Source organism: Chrysochloris asiatica, unplaced genomic scaffold (genome assembly GCF_000296735.1).
Source record: "Chrysochloris asiatica unplaced genomic scaffold, ChrAsi1.0 scaffold00126, whole genome shotgun sequence".
Lineage (NCBI taxonomy): Eukaryota > Metazoa > Chordata > Mammalia > Afrosoricida > Chrysochloridae > Chrysochloris > Chrysochloris asiatica.
In genome coordinates, this window is record NW_006408644.1 from 4,355,773 (window position 1) to 4,365,168 (window position 9,396).

Below are 9,396 nucleotides of genomic sequence, written 5' to 3' on the forward strand. Positions count from 1 at the left end.
CATTCCATTGGGTCACCTCTTTGGAATGGGCACAAATATGGATCTCTTCCAATCAGTCAGCCAGATAGTTGTCCTACAAATGTCTTGGCAGAGATGAGTGAGTGCCTCTTGAGCTGCCTCACTTTCTTGAAAGATTTCAATTTTTGTTGCATCGATTCCTGGTGCCTTGTCCTTTGCCAGTTCCTTCACTGAGCTTTAGACTTCATCTCTGAGTATCATTCGCTGTTGTTCATATGCTACCTCTTGAAATGGTTGAACATTAACCATTTCCTTTTGGTACAATGACGCTGTGTATTCCTTCCATCTTTTCTTGATGCATTCTGCATCATTCAACAATTTGCCCAGAGAATCTTCCAATAACGAAAGTCGAGGCTTGAATTTTTTCTTCAGTTCCCCCAGCTTGAGAAATGCTGGCCGTGTTCTTCTCTTTTGGTTTTCTAATTCCAAATCTTTGCATGTTTTATTATAGTATTTGGTTTTATCTTCTCGAGCTGATCTTTGAAATTTTCTGTTCAACTCTTGGATCTCTTCAATTCTTCCATTTGCTTTAGCTTCTTTATGCTGGAGAGCAAGTTTCAGAGTCTCTTCTGACATCCGTGTTGAACTTTTCCTTCTTTCTTGTCTTCTTAATGACTTTTTGCTCTCTTCGTATATGATATTCTTGATGTCACCCCACAACTCTTCTGGTGTTCAGTTTTTAGTGTTCAAGGCATCAACTGTTCTTCAGATGACCTCTAAATTCAGGTGGGATAAATTCAAGGTCATAGTTTGACTCTCATGGACTTGTTTTCATTTTCTTCAGCTTCCGTTTGAATTTGAATATCAGTAATTAATGGTCTGTTCCACAGTCTGCCCCTGGTCTTGTTTTCACTGATGATATGGAGCTTTTCTATCTTCTCTTTCCACAGATGTAGTCAATTTGATTTCTATGTGTTCTATATGGTGAGGTCCATGTGTATAGTCATCTGTTATGCTGTCTAAAGAAGGTATTTGATATAAACAAGTCATTTGTCTTGCCGAAATCTATCATTCATTCTCCAGCATTATTTCTATCACCAAGCCAAAATTTTCCAACTACTGGTTCTTCCAATTTGCTTGCTATTTTGCATTCCAATCACCAGTAATGAGCAATGCATCTTGATTGCATTTTTATCGATTTCAGATTGAAGAAGTTGGTAAAATTCTTCTATTTCACCTTCACTGGCTTTAGCTGTTTGTTGGTGCATAAATTTGAGTAATTATGGTATTAACTGAGCTTCTCTGTAGGCGCATGGATATTATCCTATCACTTACAGCATTGTACCTCATGACTGATCTAGATATGTTCTTTTTGATGATGAATGCAACACCATTCCTTTTCAATCTGTCATTCCATGCATAGTAAACCATGTTGTTGTCAGATTCAAAATGGCCAATACCAGTCCATTTCAGCTCACTAATGCCTAAGATATCGATGTTGATGCGTTCCATTTCATTTCTGACAACTTCCAATTTTCCCAGATTCATACTTCGTACATTCCATGTTCCAATTTTCAATGGATGTTTACAGCTGTTTCTCTTCATTTTGAGTTGTGGCCCATCAGCAAATGAAGGGTCTGTGCACTTTTCTACCCCGAGCTTAACTCTATTCATGTAATCGTGTTCAACTCTACTTTGAGGAGGCTTTTTTTCCCCCAGTCGCATTCTGAGTGTCTTCCCACCTTCCGGTCCTGTATCTGACAGTGTGTCTCTGCTATTCATAGCATTTTCAGTGACTAGCAATTCGGAAGTAGTTTGTCACTCTTTCTTCCTAGTCTGTCTTGGTCTGGAAGCTCATCTGAAACTTGTCCACCGTGGGTGACCCTGCTGGTTATTCAAAATACCAGTGGCAGAGCCCTCAGAATCACAGCAACTCAATCCACCACAGCATGACAGGCAGACGAGTGGTGGCCATTTGGTTTTATGTTTATACTGTCCCTTTAAATTTTGATGTCAATCTTGATACAATCCTGATATAATCAAGATACAACCAAGATGTTCTCTCCTGATATTATCAATTCTGATACAATCAAGATATGCTCTCCCAAGATTGTGCCTCCTGGAACAGCTGAGTGTCTTTATCCAGAAAACGATGGATTTCTGGATTCCCTGAAAATTCCCCAGCTGTAAACCCTCTGATACTCCAAATATACCTTTATATTTGTTTTAGAGTTCCAACACCATCTAGTGAGCCCTCTTGGTCCTGCATTCCCTGTTGTTGCTGACTGAGCTCCTCACTACACTTCTACCTGATCTGCCATCTTGAAGGTGCAAGGTTTGGTATTGTAGTGGTTTGATCTCACTTCTTCGAAGATCTCGCTGCTTCAAAGATCTCGCTGCTTCAAAGATCTCACTGCCCTCTATTAGATCCCTCAAATTAGTCCATATTTCTTCATTGATGGCCTTTATAATTCTGGGATTCACATTTATGTCTTTAATCCATGTTGAGTTAGTTTTTGTATACAGCTTGAGGTAAAGGTCTTGTTTCTATCTGTTGCATATTGTTGCCTAGTTCTGCCAGTAGCATCTGTTGAAGAGACTATCTCCTCCCCATTTCATATACTTAGGCCCTTTCTGGAAAATCAGTTGGCTGTATGTGGGTTGGTTAGTTTCTGGAGTCTCGATTCTGTTCCACTGATCTATGTATCTTTCATTTTGACCATTGTAGCCATGTAGTAAAATTTGAAATCAGGGTGTGAGAGGCTTCCAAGTTTATTCTTCTTAAGCATTGCTTTGCTTATCCTGGGTCTCTTTCCTTTCAATATAAAGTTTGTAATTGTTTTTTTCATGTCTTTGAAGAATGTCATTAGGATGTAGATTACTTTGGGTACTACTGACATTTTCAAAATGTTATGTTTTCCTATGCAGAATCATTGTATTTTCTTCTATTTTTAAAGTTCATTTGGTTTCTTGTAGTAGTGTTTTGTAGTTTTCTATGTATGGGTCCTTTGTTTCTATGGTTACATTTGTTCCTAGATATTTCATCCTTTGGCTAGCTATTGTAATGATATTGCTTTCCTTATTTCCTTTTCAGTGCTGTCATTATTAGTATATAGGAATCCAAATGATTTTTGTATGTTCATCTTATAACCTACTACTTTGCTGAATCTTCCAATGAGGACAAGTAACTCTTTTACTGAGTCTTTGGGGTTTTCTACGTTTAGGATCATATAATTTGCAAATAGAGTTTTACTTTCTCTTTGCCGATTTGGATGCCTTTAATTTCCTTATCTTAGCTCTGGCTAAGACTTCTAGCACAATATTGAATTATTGAATAGGAGTGGTGATAAGGTTCATCTTTGTGGGGTTCCTTTTTTGCAGAAGAAGGCTTTCTGATTCTTTCCAATGAGATTATGGTGGTTGTTGGTTTTGTATATACACTCTTAATTATTTTGAGGAATTTTCCTTATATTCCTACTTTCTTGAATGTTTTTATCAGAAATGGTAGTTGGATTTTGTAAAATGCCTTTTCTGTATCAATCAATATAATCATGTGGTTGTTTTCCCTTTTCTTATTTTATGGTGGATAACATTGTTTGTTTTCAAATGTTGAACCATCCTTGCATTGCTGATATGAATCTCACTTGGTTGATGTATCATTATTATTATTATTATTGATTGCTGTTGGATTCTCTTGGCTAGGATTTTGTTGAGAATTTTTGCATCTGTGTTCATGAGGGATATTGGTCTATAATTTTCTTTCTTTGTGATGTCCTTCCCTGGTTTTAGTATGAGGGTTATGTTTGCTTCATAAAATGTATTAGGAAGTTTTCCATCCTCTTCTATTTACTGGAATAATTGGAGTATAATTGGTGACAGCTCTTCCCTGGATGTTTGATAGAACTCACCAGGGAAACTGTCTGGAGTAGAGCACAGGAGTTGAAGGAAAAATAGCAAAAAATGAAAAAATATATCACACCTATTTTTCCATAAGTCACTTTGTAGTTTTTCACTCCTTAGCCACTAGCTGTGGCCCCACCCTCTGACCTCTTCCAATAATGTGGGTCACATGCAGAGTCATGATTTATTCAGATATCTCCATGTTCCTTCTTGCTCTGTTAGATTTCTCCACTTGTAAGCCCCTGAAAATATTTCCCCTTACTTTTTATTGAATTTAAACTCTAGCATTGTTCACACAAAGTGTTTTTTTTCTGGATTTATCACACTTCCATTGAACATATTTGCCTGAGTCCCTTTCTCTTTCACTACCCTCAGCCGAAGTCCTTTACCATGTTTTTTTTTCAATGTTTTATTGTGAATTATACGATAGTTTACATGAGAGAACTTTATTTTTACATTCATTCTATCATATATCATTTCATTGCCATGGTTTCAATCCCCTCCATCCATCATCAACCGACCAAAGGGTATACCCTACAAACCCTCCCCCTTCACTTCCCCCCACTCCAGTCTTCAACACACAGTCCCTCTCCCTCTCTGGATCCAAAGTCCCCAGCAGCTTCATCACTCCACGTCATTGTTTCTGCCTCTATCTCGGGCCTGGCTGCTTCTCTGGGTAGGGTCCCACTCTCAGCTCTTCTCCATTGGTGGCCCTAGAGACCTCTGCTCCTAGACTGGAGAGTTAATCACTCCCTTCCTTGCTATAAAACGTCTACCTTTACATTTCCAACCGTCACAATCAGTCCTGATAGCAATTATTCACTATTGTATCACAAGTGACCCATCTGCATTTCATTTCGTCAGCTCCGCCTAGACAGATTGGATAGTACTCACTGGAGATTCTGCCTTCCTCCATACCCCCTAGCTCTAGGTCCCCTCTTGAAAGCTTGTAAGCCAGTCACTTCTTGCCTTTGTAGTCCCCCCCCCCCAATTTGGGTATCCAATGTCCAAGTTGCCCGTCTCTGTCTACTCTGTGTGTGGATGGGGGTGGGAATGTTTCTTGCTGTAAGTCTATTTTATCCTGTCATCGACCTGAGATTCTCACTATCTGGATCTGTGTTCCTACATGTTTACCTTCATTTACATTGTGCTTGTTTTGATCATAGACTGATCAATCAGATTCTCTGAGTTTGTTCTTATACTTTGGTTCTCTTAACAACTTTTCTTTCTGTTGACTTAATTCTGGGAGATACTGCCACATATGTCAATCTCTGGTTGTTGTCTGTTCTTGTTGTTTCTTAGTCCACAGAATTCCTTTAGGATGTTTTGTAGCAGAGGGTTGGCTTTTGCAAAACCCTTAGCTTCTGTTTATCCTGGAATGTTTTGATTACACAATCATATTTGATTGATTGTTTTGCTGGATAAAGGATTCTTGATTGGCAATTGTTGTTTTTCAGGGTTTTATATATGTCTTTCCATTGCCTTCTTGCTTGCATGGTTTCTGCTGAGAGATCTGAGCTTAGTCTGACTTGCTTGCCTTTGTATGTGACACTTCTGTTTTCCCTGGATGCTTTCAGAAGTGTCTCCTTATCTTTGTCTTTGGAGAGCTTGACTATGATTTGTCTTGGTGATTTTCTTTAGGGGTATACCCTTCCTGGAGTTCGTTGAGCTTCTTGAATGTTTATCTTTTCACTTTTCAGGTTGTTAGAGAAATTTTCGTCCAGCAGTTCTTCAAATATTTCCTCTGTGGACTTGTGTGATTCTTCTTGTTCTGGAATGCTTATAATTCTTAAGTTATTCCTCTTCATGTTGTCCAACGTGAATCTTAGACCTTCCTCCAAATATTTTATCTTTTTTTGTGTGTTTGTTCTTCTATGTTAGTGGTACTGAGAGATTTGTCTTCCAGATCACTGGTTCTGCCTTCCATCTCATCTCTTCTACTCCTCTGCCCTTTCAGAGTGTTCTCTAATTCTGTTATTTTGTTATTGATCATTTGGACCTCTTTCTGTAGGTTTTGAATTGTTTCCAATACTGTGTCTATCTTATTTGATTGTTCCTGTAGCACTTTACTCACTTCTTCCTTGTTTTTCTCAACTCCATTGTAAAGTGTTTTGAAACATTTTATAATGATTTTTCTGAATTCCTTCTCAGGCATTTCCAAGACCTACCCTCCTTCCAGAATGGAATTCCAGGTCTACTTCTAGTTCATTTGTCTCAGATATTTTATCTTTTTTTCTGGACACGTGCTGATATGGTCATCTGCTTTTGCTTTTTGGACATGTTTAGTGTTTATCTGTGTCCCTAATACTTAATTGAGTTAGTATTTTGGTACTTTTTTATGCTTTCTGATTGCTTCCAGGAAGGTGTGATCAGGATGTGGGCTTCCCTTTTCGCTCTTCGTATTGCTTAATTCAGAGTAACTTTCACAGGTGTTGCCTGTTTCCCTGGTATATGGCAGCTGGTGTTGGTTCTTGCCTGGGTTTTGGTGTTTTATAAAGTGTGATTGCAGCTTGGCTATTTGGCAGCAGTTGCTGATTCTTCTCATGTAATATAGGGAGACACAGAGTCCTCCAAAAGCAAAAGGGAGGCTACATAACAGCCAAACAACACCAGTCAGGTAAAAAACAAAAACAAAATCAAAAACAAGAACAAAAACCAAAATGAGAGAAAGAGGAAAAAAAAAAAAAAAACCAGAAGAAAATAACGCAGCACCAACAAAAACAAGACTGAGTATAGCAGTCTCTAATCACAGAAAAGGGATAGGAGACAGGAGAGAAAAGAGGGGGAAAAAAAAATCTGTAGCTTGATATAAGTATGTCTTTAATGTCCTAAGTTCCTGGCTTTAAAGCTGTCCGAGAGGTTTTGCCTTTAAACTCTCTTTCAATCACTTCTGCCCTCCTCTCATTGTTGTTAAGTGCTGTCGAATCAATTCTGACCCATAGTGATCCTGTATAGGGTTTCCGAGGAGCAGCTGGTGAGCTTGAACCACCGACCCTGTAGTTCAAAAGGCTTTTGCAGTCTGGCGCATTAACCCACAGCGCCACACCAGGACTCCTCTACTACTTGTGATAAAAAAAAAAAAAAAAAAAAAAAGCCAAAAGGGGAACAGATCAATGCCTCAGCTTGGGCTGAGTGTCTGTGCAGATTCCTGGTGGAAGAAACCACCAGCGGTGAGGGTGAGGGGTGGCCACTTGGCTCGGGCACTCCCTCTATTCACTAGAATGGAGGTGGGCACACAGTGAGTGCACCAATTACCCGACACCAAAGAAAAAAATAAAATCAGAACAACACAAAACTGCCAAAATCCACCGTGCACCTTTTCCCAAGGTTTCCGCGGTGTCTCTGTGGCCCGTTTTTCGTCTTGCCTCCTGGTCTCACCCAAGATGTGGGCTCAGGCCTCCGAGCCTGGCCTGGCAGATTCAAAAGTATGTGATCTTTCACTTCAGCTCCAAACTCCACAATCTATAAGCTTTCAAACCTTTAAAACATTCCTATCTCTGTGGGTCTGAGTCTTGGAGCTCTGTCCTCATTCTTTTTTGCCCTGTTGTTGTTGTTGTTGTGAAGTGCCATCGAGTCGGTTCCGACCCATAGCGACCCTGTACAGGGTTTCCAAGGGTGTAAATCTTTACGGGAGTAGAAAGCCTCATCTTTCTCCCGCGGATCAGCTGGTAGTTTCGAACTGCTGACCTTAAGGTTCGCAGCCCGATTCATAACCACTACACTACCAGAGCCCTGTACTCCACGTTAATGCTGACGGCGGCCTTCACTAAACCTCCACCTTAGATGCCATCAAGCTCCGCCCCCCTCTACCATGTCTTCTTAATGATCTTTTGCTTTATTCCTTTATGATGTTCTTGGTGTCATCCCACAAACAACTCTTTAGTCATTTATTTCAAATGTGTCAAGAGATGACCTACAAATTCTGTTTGAGATATGATCTCTAAATTTAGGTATGATATGTTCAATGTCAAATTTTCTCTCTCATGGACTTATATTAATTTAGTTCATCTTCAACCTGAACTTGCATATGAACAATATATGGTCTGTGCCACAGTCTGCCCCTGGCCCTATTAGCATGGAATTTTCCCACTATCTCTTTCTATAAATGTAATCATTTTGATTTTCTTGTATTCTACTTGGAGAAATCCATGTGTTTAATCACCTTTCATGTTGTTTAAGAAGGTATTTTCAATGAAGAAATTATTGATCTTGCAAAATTCTATGTTGTGCCCAATGAACCAGTGACCCCTGTACTGATGTTTTAATCCAGCAAGCATCCTAAGCACCTCAGATGAGCGTCACAGAGATGGAGTTCAAGAAGCTGAATATATCTGTGATGGCACCAAATGGAAGAAAACACTCATGAAAATCTGAGAATCAATCCATTGCCAAACAGACCATCAATGTCTATGAGCTTGTGAACGAGGTAAAGAAGAATTTTAGTGGTTCCCAAAGAGGATTTTCTAGAAGGTTCTGTATAGCTCAGATCTTAGGGCAATGATGATGTCCTGCAACTCACTGGTTTTGAACACTCTGTGAAGTTTTTTGTTTAAATTGTTGTTAGCAAAAATTCAACAAATATTACTTCCGTTAGAAATGAGTCAAGTCACATAATCTTATGTTCCAAAATGCTAGTGTTTTTTTTTTTTTTGTTTTTGTTTTTGTTTTATTTCACTGCAGGCAAGATTATAGAAATTTATATATGTGAGAAGAAAAGGTCTTCCAGGAATAATTGAGCAAGATTTTTGGGGTGAAGTACAAAATAGGCTGGAAAGATTAGGAGCTGATATTAACAAGGCTTTTCTTGGGAAAAAAGAGAGAGAGAGAGAGAGATTAGAACTTTATACCAGGACCTCTGTCATAAGCAGTAACCAGAAAATTGAAAATGTTTGGAAAGCACAAGAACAAAGACAGAATCTTAGCCAGGTATAGTCTCCGCAGTTTCTGACTTTGTTTCAGCAGTGAGATATGGATGTGCAGAAAACTGAGGAACAAGAACAAAAACTGACTAATATATTTCAACAAAATCAAAAGATTTTTTAACAATGTAGAACTGTTCAGAGCCAGAGACTGAAAGCAGGAAAACAGTTATATGAGCAGTTTGTAAAGATTATGGAGGAAATGGAGAATAATTATGAAAATCTGAGTGGTGTTCAAAATAAACTTAGAAAAGAAATGGCTATGTTGCAGAAAAAAAAAATTATGATGGATACTCAGCAGCAACAGATTACAAGTGTTCAAAATTCTCTTCAATCCAAGTTATTCTGTTGACTCTTTGAAGAAAGAATTTGAACCTAAGTAATACACAATTATAACATTAGGTAAGGCATATGTAAGTCTTTACAAGGGTTTAAAAATTCTAGTTTAGATTGTCACATCCTGTTATTATTAGCTTGCTTGTAGACACCCTCCTTTCTGTAAACCCTGAATAAAACCTAAAGATTTTTTCAGTAGCAACAATTCTAAAGATGTATGTATCAGTCTTTCAGCTCTTTGGTATTAACAGTGAATTTACCTCCCTAATATTGTCAATTAACT

The 9,396-nt window shown here is 38.6% G+C and overlaps 1 pseudogene; it reads left to right on the plus strand.

Annotated features, from left to right (window-relative positions):
• The window catches only part of LOC102837491, a 56,244-nt pseudogene extending 47,115 nt beyond the window's left edge, over nucleotides 1-9,129 (plus strand).
• The last annotated feature ends 267 nt before the right edge of the window (nucleotides 9,130-9,396 follow it).